This window comes from Lytechinus variegatus, chromosome 10 (genome assembly GCF_018143015.1).
Source record: "Lytechinus variegatus isolate NC3 chromosome 10, Lvar_3.0, whole genome shotgun sequence".
Lineage (NCBI taxonomy): Eukaryota > Metazoa > Echinodermata > Echinoidea > Temnopleuroida > Toxopneustidae > Lytechinus > Lytechinus variegatus.
In genome coordinates, this window is record NC_054749.1 from 12,548,150 (window position 1) to 12,561,155 (window position 13,006).

Consider the following 13,006-nt stretch of genomic DNA (forward strand, 5'->3'; position numbering starts at 1 on the left):
TTCGGGAACTTATCCTGAAGGGTACGTTTCGGGGCGGTGTGAATGCAGGAATAATTAATGGGTATTTTTTAGCCAAAAAAGTTCTCGTAATTTAACGGGGATTCTTGTGATCGAAGCGGTTTGAAACCACTTGTAAATACATGTACACATGTAATAAGATTTTTTTAAGTGCAGCTTGCTGTAAGCCTTAATACAGAGATCCTGACCAGGCATTCAAGGAATTCCCAGTTAAAGGACAAGTCCACCCCAACAAAAACTAAAAAAAAATAAAAAGAGAGAAAAATTCAACAAGCATAACACTGAAAATTTCATCAAAATCGGATGTAAAATAAGAAAGTTATGGCATTTTAAAATTTCGCTTAGTTATTTTCAACAGAACATTTATATGAACGAGCCAGTGACATCCAAATGAGAGAGTTGATGACATCACTCACTATTTCTTTTGTAATTTATTATATAAAATATGAAATATTTTTATTTTCTCGTCATTGTCATGTGAAATGAAGTTTCATTCCTCCCTGAACACATGGAATTCCATTATTTTAACATTTTGTGCTTCAGGCAAGGAGGTCCTAATCGTCAAATTCGTAAAAATTGAAATATTGTATAATTCAAACAATAAAAAACAAGAAATAGTGAGTGAGTGACATCATCGACTCTCTCATTTGGATGTACATGTAACTGGCTCGTTCATATAACTATTTTGTTGAAAATAAGCGAAAAGTTGAAATGTTATAACTTTCTTATTTTACATCCGATTTTGATGAAATTTTCAGCATTGTGCTTGCCTGATTTTTCTCTATTGATTCAAATCAACATTTTTCTGGGGTGGACTTGACCTTTAAGCTGGCGCATAATGCAATTTGTTGCGATCCGAATTTCAAATAAACTGTATAATTTAAAAAATATTAATGACATTTGATATGGACATTCCAACCAATGAAATCTTATTGATTGGAGTGAACTCAGAATATTCGTAGGACTACTGAACTAAAAATTCAGTCTAGTTCAAGCCTTCCCGTACGAATAAAAGCAAATTCAAATCGTAATGACGTCATGTCGTCATCAGCTGCGACTTGAAGCTGATTTGGACTTCATTTTGACCACAGGCACAGTGCTTGCCACAAAGCGTAATTATGATTTGATTATTCCTAACATCTTGCAGAACTAAAAAAAAGAAATAATTTGACTTCTTTATACATGTAGAACTTTCACATTTATTTCAAATTCGCATTGCAACGAATGGCATGGTGTGCGCTAGGCTTTACTGGACCAGAGTACCTATTTACTGCACCTGGGTGGAGAGTGGCAAATGTAGATAAAAGTCTTGCCAAAGGACGGGAGAGCTGTGGTGGGATTTGAACCCCTGGCCTTGTGGTTCAAAAGTTCAAAGAAAATATCTGTCTGTTTGGAAGAGAAGGAGAGGGTTAGGGTGTAAAACAGGACTTAAATCCAAAGACAGTAAACTTTGATCAAAATTGATATTTTGCTGATTTGTTAAAAAAATATGTACCACTGTCATCAAATTAAGTGATGAATGAATGAAAATCCACTTTAAATACAGGAAATTTGTCTTTCACTGGTGCATTGCAATATACAAATGTTTACAAAGGAAATGGAGTTTAGAAATGAGATGGCAATTATTTAACATGTCAATAGGGTGAATGTCCTGTAACATATTAATAATAACTTTTGAATGTAGAGTTTCATTATTAAAACATAAAAAACAAAGTTTGCAAATAATGGTTATTGTTGTTGGATGATCAATATACGTCAAAGTCAATGTTAAAGTTTACTTGTCGCCAATTAATTTTGGTCTTTTCATTTAAAAAAGATTAATTTTCTTAGATTTTGAAAAAAAAGTTCATCTAAAATTTGTAATATATTCCTTAAGTATCAGACATAATGTGAGGAAAATTTCATATAATTTGATCAAGGTAAAAGGTCATTTCAGCTTGAAAGAATGTGAAATTATATTTTGTCGTAGAAAAGTTTTATAACCATATCCATTGATTTCCCTATTCCTATAAAGAAAATATATGTTTTCATATATAATGTAAAATTAAGATTTTTTCAGGAAAAGGTAATTTTGCCCTATTTATACATTCGTATATTGCACCAAAATTCAATACAAATTGGGGGACTCAGAAAGCTGGGCACCAAATTTTATCAAGAATAGGAGGGGCATGCATGTACCGGTGTATTGGCTCAGTTGCTAGAGTGTCCATCTCCCAACCGAAAGGTCAGGAGTTCAAACCATGGCCGCGTCTGACCAAAAGACGTGGGAGTTGCTGCTACTCTATACGTCATTCAACGATTAAGGGATATGATAGAGCAACGTCGATCAGGGCTCCGTAACACAAAGATTAGCGATCAATCGCTAAATGAACTGACCAATCAATATCAACGTTACACGCGCATTAGGTTTAAAATACTGACCAAGGACCAATCAGATCGTTTTTTCATGTTTGCAATTCATCGCAAACCTTTGTGTTAAGGAGCCCTGGTGCTGCTTTAATAATCAGTAGCTGCCCGCCCACGATCGATTGGGTAAAATTAATTTTTGGAGGATTTCTTATTCTGATTTCTGTTTTGAACAATAAAATATGGATTTTCATTATCATATCTAGAATAGGACAGACTATTTCATAGGGCATCCATTCATTCATGGCTGTAAGGAGCAATCCGCTTGTCGTCTTCCATGTATATCTTCCACATCACAGAATATCTCAAAAATGAGTTTGAATAGTATTTTAAGGGAATTTACCAAAACTGAAAATAGACTTTTATTCATTCTAATGATCAATACAAGAAGTTCATGGCCCTGAATCTTGACAATGTTTCCGCCATTTGAATAGTTTCATAACGTCAAGTTTGATTATTTTATTGCCATTATAACTTCGGAAATAGGAAGTGCAGGGATATAGGCCTCGGTAAATAGGATAGGCAGAAAAAATGGTTATGAATTGTATGTAGGCCTATTTTCTAGGGGGGGGGGGTGGTGGACATGATGAAGCTGAACCAATTGGCTTTCATTTGGTGACTCTTTTATCTCACATCACTGCAGTCCTAAATCTATGTAGTTTAGTAAGAACCAATTTAGTGGAAACTACTAGTAGTTCAACATGTAGTCAGGGTGCTACATAACTTTTTAGAAGCACTTGCCCAGTCGGGCAAGTAAATTTTTCATTAGTTGGAATATCCTTGCCCAAAAATCTATTTCACATGCCCGAAAAAAATCATTGGAAAAAAAAGTTTGAGCTCTCTAAGTTAAAGAAAGTTTTTGTGGTTTTATAAACCATTGACCTTTTTCTCTCTTTTGACATGAACTGATCTTTGTTATTGCATTTCTTTTTCTAAACTGATTTTATCTTGCCTGCCATGACCAAAATTAGGGTCAGTATATCATATCGACCCTAATTTTTGTCATTCTACTGTGAGAATTTTGCTTGCCCAATTCAGGCAAGAAGTTTTGGTGTTTACTTCAAAACACTTGCCTGACTCTAACTTTTACTTGCCCCGGGCAATCGGGCAAGTGCTTATGTAGCACCCTGGTGTAATGAGAATGCTCGAAGCAGTCTTGGAAGCGATCTTGAGTAGTCTTACAAACCAGTTTGGAAAACCACCTTGCGATGTGGTTTTCAAGACCACAATGTTAATAATCTAGTGTAAGCGTAGATGAGGACACAACCGTTTTTCGAATTCAGCGATCTTCGCACGCATTGGGCACGCTTCACCACACATTGTGTGCATTAGAATGTCTACGCTGCGGTTTCAAATTTCTCGCCAAACATATGACCCCACTGAAAGCGATCCTGTAGCAACAAGGCCACTTACAAAGTGGTTACATGTGGAAAAGTTTCCAGTTATTTTTCCCATGTGAGTGAATTGTGGATATTAAAGCTGTTCGTATGACTGGAATCACTAGATTTTCTTAGGTTCTTCTTCAGCTACATACATATTGGATATCATTTAGCCCAAGAAAGGGTCACCAGATGCGTGTAAAGTCATTTGCAACAGCTTTGTGACACAGTCCTGGTTTATCATTTTGGAAAGGCTTTAATAATTCAATATTAATGCAACTGTTAAATGGGCCACTCTTGGTCACATGTGTGGCCAAAATTATGGCAATCTTGACTTAAATAGTTATAAATCTAAAAAATCTAGAGATTTAGCTATCATTTGGAAATGTTTTTTGCTGTCTCCAATATGTTCAAGGACAGAGGTCAAAAGAAGTGGGTCACATGTGTGAAATCACACGTACCCTTTTTAGACAGGCTAAAATTTCCTTAACCCCGTACTATTGGTGGGGCTAAATGGCAATTTAGCCCCACCTATAGTACGGGGTTAAGCTTAGCCCACTTTCGTTTTACACAGCGTGTTTGCAAAGTGGGCTAACCCCACCTATAGTACGGGATTATTTGGCCCTGCAAAAAAGCAGGGTTATCCCACCAATTGCGGTGCTAAGAGCAATAGTACGGGGTTAAGATCGCATGTGTACAACGAAAGTGGGCTAAGCTTAACCCCGTACTATAGGTGGGGCTAAATGGCAATTTGGCCCCACCTATAGTACGGGGTTAAGGAAATTGTAGCGTGTGTAAAAAGTGTACGAGTGAAGCACTTGTACTACGAATGATCGACAAAAACCACTAGTCCGGGGTTAGCGAGTTTCGTGTGTGAAAAGCAAGCATTCCTTATCCGGGGTTAGCAATAACAATTTGGCATGTGTGAAAAGGAAAAAAAATAGTATGGGGTTAAGGATAGTACGGGGTTAGCGATAGTCCGGGGTTAAGAAAATCCTGTGTAAAAAGGGCAACAGAAGCATGATTCTGAAAGTTTCAATTTCATTTTGGAATTCCTGTAAATTTCAAAATGAAACTGAACTTTCAAAATCATCATAATTAGTTTAAATCTCTAAAAAAATAATTATTTCTAACTACGGTAACTAAAGTCATGATTGTCATAATTTGTGTCACACACGTGACTATTAAAGAATGGCCCTTATTCGCAATGTACTATGAATTTGGTCCAAAGTGCTTTGGTGTATTTTATGAATATTCTAAATCTTGTGTGTTAATATTAAAATGGACACCTGTCTCCTAGATTTCAAATAAAGCAAGGCTGTTGCCGAGGAGATCCGTAGTTTCTATAAATTTACCTTTTTCTTTCCTGAAACCAGACCTGTGAGTTTAATCTTCAAAAAATTTTTTTTCCAGTTTCAAAGATTTTTTTTATAGACACTACATATTAAACAGTTTTAGGGTCTGAGGAGCAAAACTAATGGAGCGATGTCCAGGGGGGAAGTCCCCAAGTTGCATCATATGGAAAGATGGAGGGGGAACTGGAGGGGTGGTATTTATTGAATAAAGCAGTGTTGTACTATTGATTGAATGAACAATTGGTGCAGATTATCTACTGCAAATTCTGTTGACAGTCTTCATTATCTGTGCATTTGGGTGTGGATTGTATGTTTTTAAGTGATAGGAAACAAGTGAGCATACAGTGTTCTTGATTACATAATATACCCACAATCAAACAAGCACAACCAAAAATCTGTATAAAACATATGAAAAAGAGATGACAATTGACATTAAAACTTGTCAGATGTGCATCAATACAGCTCGGCCACAGAAGTCTGCAACTGAATATACTGACAATATTGGGATTTCTTTCTCAAGAACACTGAGGTTAGACTATATATATTTTGACACCATTTGACCCAAGACGTTAAGGATTCATTGTTTGAAAAATATGACACGGATGCCTGAGATAATTAATTTTTAGTATCACATTTATGTCTTTCATTTTTCTTCTCAATATCAAGAAGTCGAAAATATATTACGGCAAGAGAGCATTCTTGTTTGAGTGGTCTGGATTTTAAAAGTGACATATAAAAGGAATATCACGCTTCACTATTAATAAGTTTCAAGATGCATAACGGTACGTGCAATCAAACTGTTATACATATAATGTCAATACATGCAAATACGACAGTTTGCTGAACACATATTTGCATATTATTATACATGTACAATGTATGTTCGCTTCTGTTTTACTGCTTTGTTTTTAGTAAACAGTATCAATATGACAAGTGCAAGTCATATATCTAAAAAATACATTGTAAATTTTTTTCAACAAATGGAGAGAATTGCACTTCGCCATTGATTTTCTACAAAAATCTAAAAATTGATACTTTGACCCCAACTGACCAATAGGATGGTTCAAAGGGATGAGTGCCGATGATTTGGGATTAGACCATGTGGGATGATACTCTAGGGTCAAGTCCACCCTAGTAAAATGTAGATTTGAAGAAATAGGGAAAAAACAAACAACATAATGCTACAAAATTTCATCAAAATCGGATGTAAAATAAAATAAGTTATGGCATTTTGAAGTTTCGCTTATTTTTCACAAAACAGTGATTATGCACAACTCAGCGACATGGAAATGGGTCAGTCGATGATGTCCGTCACTCACCATTTCTTATGTTTTTTATTTGTGTGAATTATACAATATTTCATTTTTGCATATTTGACATAAGGACCACCTTGACTGAACCATATAAACAATGGTAATTCCACATGTTCAGTGAGGAATTAATTGTTGCTTCCCTTGACAATATAGAGAAAATTAGAATATTTCATATTTCATAAAATAAAATAGAAAAGATATAGTGAGTGAATGACGTCATCAGTCTCCTCATTTGCATACCGACCAGGATGTGTAAATAACTGTTTTCTGAAATTAAGCGAAACTTTAAAATATCATAACTTATTTTACATCCAATTTTGATGAAATTTTCAATGTTATGTTTGTTGGAATTTTCTCTTTTTATTCAAATCATCTTTTTGTTGGGATGGACTTGTCCTTTAATGGAAAGTAAGGGTGAAGCAGGGACCAGTTTCATAAAACTTGTTGTTACAACAAATTTGCAATAAACGGTTTAAAAGCTGCTGAAATGCTTCAGTCTGATAGTAGATTTGTTTAAAGATATTGTTATTATAACAAATCTTTATAAAACAGTACCCAGATGTTCATATCTACTAATACCCTTTTCATAAACCTAGCCTCCAATTAGCCGCCTAAGAGTAATGCGGATAATTCAATAAAAATTGCGTTCACAAACTCCGAAAATAAGCCGCATTATTTTTACGAGCGCCCGTCCTGAAAAAGGCGGATAATTGTCATGACAACTGGACACACCCCCTCTGATGCGGTTGTGTTGGAAAAGGGTGACCTTGTGACCGCACCATGGCAATTATCCGCATTATTTGGAAATGCGTTCATAAACTCAAAATCTTGTCCTGATGCTGCTATTATGCGGATAATAGCAGCATCAAAATAATGCGGATAACTCTGGTCCTCCTCCAATTTTACAACCAAATTATGCTGCTATTAGCCGCATAATTGGGTTTATGAAAGGGGTATAAGTGACAATGTTCTGTTTTTATTTCCTTGTCAATTTTAGTGAGGAAAAGTATAGGAGACCTTGAAGGACAATTCTACCCCAGCAGAAAGTTGATTTGAATAAAAAGAGAAAAATCCAACAAGCAGAACACTGAAAATATCATCAAACTTGGATGTAAAATAACAAAGACATTTTAAAGTTTTGCTAAATTTCACAACCTATATGCACATCCTGGTTAGTATGCAAATTAGGGGACTGATGACGTCATCCACACGTTATTTCTTTGTATTTTATTATTTGTATGAAATATTCTATTTTTTTCTTCATTGTCACGTGAAAAAATGTTTAATTTCTCCCTGAACTTGTGGAATTGGCATTGTGTAATACTATTACTATATAGTTCAGTCCAGTTGGTCCTTATTGTCAAATCTGTAAAAACATGTAATAATGCATAATTCAAACAATAAAAACAAAAGAAATGGTGAGTGGGGACATCATCAACTGTCTCATTTGCATGTCACTGAGTTGTGAAAAATAAGCGAAACTTTAAAATGTCATGAATTTCTTCTTTTACTCCTGATTTCGATGAAATTTTCAGCATTATGCTAGTTTGATTTATTCAGACCAACACTTTTCTGGAATGGACTTGACTTTTAATTCATCTTCATGGGGAGGAAAAAACTCACATTATCTTTGTCTTACTACTCACATTTTTAATGATAGTTATACAATATTTATTTGAGGTTTTTCTACAACTTGACTGGGCATTGAATATTGCATTTTCCAGTATTTATATGAAAGTTGAGATGCTTTAAATGCTAGTATAAATACACACTATTTTTACAAACGTATCAACTGATCTGCATTTCCTTGTAACATAATAACGTACTGAAGTAGCAGTGAAAGTAAATGACAAGAGTAAATGTTGATATTTTTACTCTAGATGTACACTATTTTCATGCATCCACCAATCTATTTCCTTGTAACATAATAACATACTGGAGCAATCATTTAAATTTAGAGTAGCCATCCAAAGAAAATCCACGATAAGCAATAGTTATCTCAAGTTTATAGAGTCTGGTCTTGTATGCACAGATATGTCGGCAAGAAGGCGTATTGATTTCATTGAAATGCGAGAAATTACATTATGTCGTTTTCACACTGAAGGTGAAGTGGAGTTACTTCGGATTGAGTTGATACGCTTGTACTGTGCACGGACATTACAGCCCCTTTCAAACTGGCAAAACTCCGCAGCGGTGTATCCGCAGTCGTTTCCGTGGTTTCCATGCGAGTTCACGCCATACATGTATGTGTGGCACGCGGAATCTCCCCCATGCGGAAATGAATGAGACAGGCGATACCGCAGTTCCGGTGCGGACTCTGTTTGTAACCCTCTCCTCGAAGTGCCCAGGTTGAGTACTCCGCTTTGAATCTGGATCGAAATAATCCTAGAATTTTTATACTGCCCTCCATAGTGGAGTACAACTCCTTCTGGACTCCGGAGTATCTCAACTTCGGCTGTCAGTATGAAAGTGGCTTTTATATAGAGACCATTCTCAGCCCCCTGAATACAGACTTGCAACAGTCTCAATGATGACATCACACATCTTTCAACTCAATCGAGTTGAATGATTAAAAATATCATTATAAAATTCTTTTGAATGTTTAGGTGACTATTTTAATGACAAGAGTACATGTGTAGGCCTACATGTATATCCAAATTCAAATGTGATATATAAACAACAAAGATAGAAACCTGCTTTTATTGAAGGTGTTCACACTAACTATGTACATGTATATGTCATCCATTTTTTTGCTGAAAATGCATGAATTGACAGACCTATGCTTTCAATTAAATTCCTTCTTAAAATAATCAGCCAATTTTTTTTTACTAAAAAGGGCGGGAGGGCATACGTGTATTATAAACAAAAGATACAAACTTTATGAGCATACGTTGTATGTGAATCAGATGAGCTGTAAAAATAAATAAATGAAAATAGCTTGATATCATTGGACCATTATACAACCATCTTCCTGTGATGCATTACAAAAAGAATCCAAAATGAATATCAGAGAGCTACTGTATCTGAGCCATAAAGTGAAATGTCAAATTCTTTGAGCACTGGCTACATTATGAATGGAATGACCTCATGATCATTTTAGTACATTTTGGCTCTCATTTTCAGAAGGGATACTATGGTTATTCATTTATAAAACTTGAGGGGATTTTTCTTTAGTTTGCTTTCTTCATCTCATTTGCATGTACTGTTGAAAAATTCATCTACAGCATGTCCCAAAAAAATGTCCCTCTGACATAGGGCAGGCTGAATAAGTTCCTAAGTATGATAGTATGAATTAAATGTTCAGGAGTAGAAAGCTCATTTTTATGTTCTAACTTCTATGAAAATTGAATTGGTCTCGCTTCAGTGTTTTTATATACACTCTGTTTAATACATAACAGTAGTGCATTTTAGCCCATTCCAAGTTTGTAGCACTGCTGTATTTTTGCATTGTAAGTTAACCCCTATTGTGATATCCAGGATCTCAGCAGGGACATTTCCCTAAATCCTTTCCAGGCTCATTAAACTTGGGCATGTTCAAAAGGACAAGAAACATTAAAAAAAATTGTTTGATTGATGATTGATATTAGGGGAATTAGTACACCAACTTGAAAGAAATTGTGAATGATGGATGAGTAAAATAAGCTGAACAATGAAGGAGAATCTACTAGTTAATCACACTTTCCGAAAGGGAACTTTACCTGTGAAAAATTAATTTTTTTTTCCTTTAAAAAGCTACATTGAATCAACTTGACCTCAGTACATGTGCATTAGCTTATTAACTGAAAAAAGTAATAAAAACAAAAAGGCAATATTGTTGGAATTAGACATGAAACAGACATGAACTGTCATTGTTTCGATCATTGTGCATCTCCCATTTAAAGGGGAAGTTCACCCTGAATAAAACTTTGTTGTAAGAATAGCAGAAAAAATAGTAAAAAATATTGGCGAAGGTTTGAGGAAAATCCATTAAAGAGTAAGAAAGTTATTAGAGTTCAAAGTTTTGGATTTGTGACGTCATAAACGAGCAGCTGCTCCATGTGTTATGCAATATAAAATGCATGAATTTTCAAATTTTGTATGGTTCCTGATGAATAAATTTTGTTTTCTATTCATGTTCGGGTGTGAAATGATTTTCTATTGAAATACAAAAGGTACAGTGAAAACTATTTTCAATTTTCTGAGAAAATGACAATTCATTGATTTTTTACCATTCGCTTTGTAGGAATGATACTTGCATATGACGTCACAAATCGAATAATTTAAATTCTAATAACTTTTTAATTATTTGATGGATTTTTCTCAAACTTTTGGCAATATTTTTAATGATTTTTTTCTGCTATTTTTACAATAAACTTTTTGTCAGGGTGAACTTCCCCTTTAATATTAAACATGAACTGTCAAATACAGTTGTTGCCCTTCTGAAGATGCTCAAGGTTGTGGTTTGATGAGCCTGGTTAGATCATGGGGATTTCTCTGACATCAGGGAATTCCCTGGTCAGATTCTGAAAGATCAAAAGGAGTTGTGTTGTTTTAGTAGACTTGTTAAGAGGTTGAACGCTGCATTTTTGAGTACAAATGTCCAACTTGGCACAAATGTTCCTTGAGTCAAAAGAAAAAGATTCATCCAAAGAGACACGCTGTATCTATGCAAATAAGCAAGTAATTTGCATAAATTTGCATATTATGTCGATATAGGAAAAACAAGTAATTCAGAATAAATATTTCAACAGAACTGCCCTAAAATATAAAATAAAGACTTAGGGTAAGACAGGGAAGAAAACTGTCAAAAAATAATTGGGATATCCTTGTTTATTATTACCTAATTTACATAAATTATGCAAATTATAATTTAAAACAGAGTATTCTTTCAAGAATCCTGAACTGTTTTATAAATAACGGCAATTAATACGAAATGTCAACATTCTACATGAAAGAGAATATATTAGCGAAAACATCGATATGCTTCATGACAGTATTAGTGTCTTAATTTGCTTAGAAAGAGGGCAAATATGTCAAAATGTATGACGTGATATTGCGCTAAAACGAGACCAAAACAACCTCTATGTCACAGTCACACTCACGAATCGGACAATAAAGCGATCAATGGTATGTCATTCGAGATAACACAATCTCAACACAATAGCTTCCATCGGCTTCTCGTATCGCTTTTGTTGGTGTGTCTGCCACACCGTAATCTGTGATACATACGGGCAAAATGCATTTCGGTATCGGTAAAACACTATTAATTTTGTTTTATTTGTTTCTAATTGGTTTCTCTTGGAAAATTTACAGGAGACATTGCTTTGCAGGTTACTGCTTAAATGAAGCTCTGGCACATGAATCATGACGAATGTACCCTACCTCAATCCTTATTTTAACTTTGTTAAAATATATATCTTTTGGAGACCCCAAAGTGGCAAAACTGCATCTCCCCGGCATTCCCGCTACTTTACAAAACCAGTTTGACTTGTATTATCTACTTGGAAAACACAGATGCTTGAGACATCAGACAACATGATTCCTGAAAAAAAAATTTGTTTATTTAAGCCAACGGGAGCCTTTCGAATTTACCCCATCCCCTCTCCGTATTTCGACTTTAAATACAAAAAATATCTTGTTTTAAAGCCATCGGCAAGGCAAATTGCGTGTTTTTTTTTATAATAAAGCAACTTTTATATCTATATCGTTATATTTACATTCATCATTATTGATATTATTATAATTATTATTAATATTATTATTGTTATTATAATTATTAATAATATTATTATTGTTATTATTACTATTATTGTTCGGCAGTTTGTAATAGTTCTCTAGCACAGTAAAGGCTATTGTTCGGCCGTTTGTAATAGTGCTCTAGCACAGTAAAGGCTATAACCCAACAGGAGCATGCCTAGGATACACTTTCCCTTTTTGGTTTTATGTATTAAAAAATAGTTTATTGTCTTTAGAACTCTTAAAAGATTACTTTTATTTGTTTTGATACCTTGGAATAGATTGAGGAGAAAATACTTTTCAACTGACATGTAGAGGAGCTGTGGTAAATTGAAGAACAGCCACACTGCCCTTTATTGATTCCACTCTATGTTGAATTTAAATATTTTGAGAGCCCAATCGGAAGAAAGATACATTTCTACAATTCTACTACACACAGTAAAGCATCTTTGCGTTCTCATCTTGAAAAAAACAAACAAACACAGAAGGCATTATTTTATTTCTCATAATATAAATTCGTGTACGTGACGGTGGCCTGTCGAAGTTGCCAAAAACCGTTTATTTTGTTTTGACAATATATATTTAGAATATCGTCTAAATGAAGCCCTCATCTGGAAAAGGGCACTTATTAAAGACAGCATCTACATTATATAGAGGAGGCCTTGGCACTTGGAAGAGGGGGCTGAAGCTTGTTTGATTTCTTGGGACCAAAATTTTACATTGAACCTTTTTCGTTTTTCAAATTTACATCAATAAATTTTACAGGAAATAAACAAAAAGGATTGCACTACAAAATGATTTTTTTTGGGTAACGTTTCGT

At 34.6% G+C, this 13,006-nt stretch overlaps 1 protein-coding gene across 1 annotated transcript in view; it reads left to right on the forward strand.

Annotated features, from left to right (window-relative positions):
* Positions 1-5,555: 5,555 nt before the first annotated feature.
* LOC121422413 (caspase recruitment domain-containing protein 11-like) overlaps positions 5,556-13,006 on the forward strand; it is a 64,176-nt gene continuing 56,725 nt past the window's right edge. The window contains exon 1 of the mRNA XM_041617440.1: positions 5,556-5,687. The gene's annotated coding sequence lies outside the window, so the exon portion shown is untranslated. The remainder of the gene's footprint in view (positions 5,688-13,006) is intronic.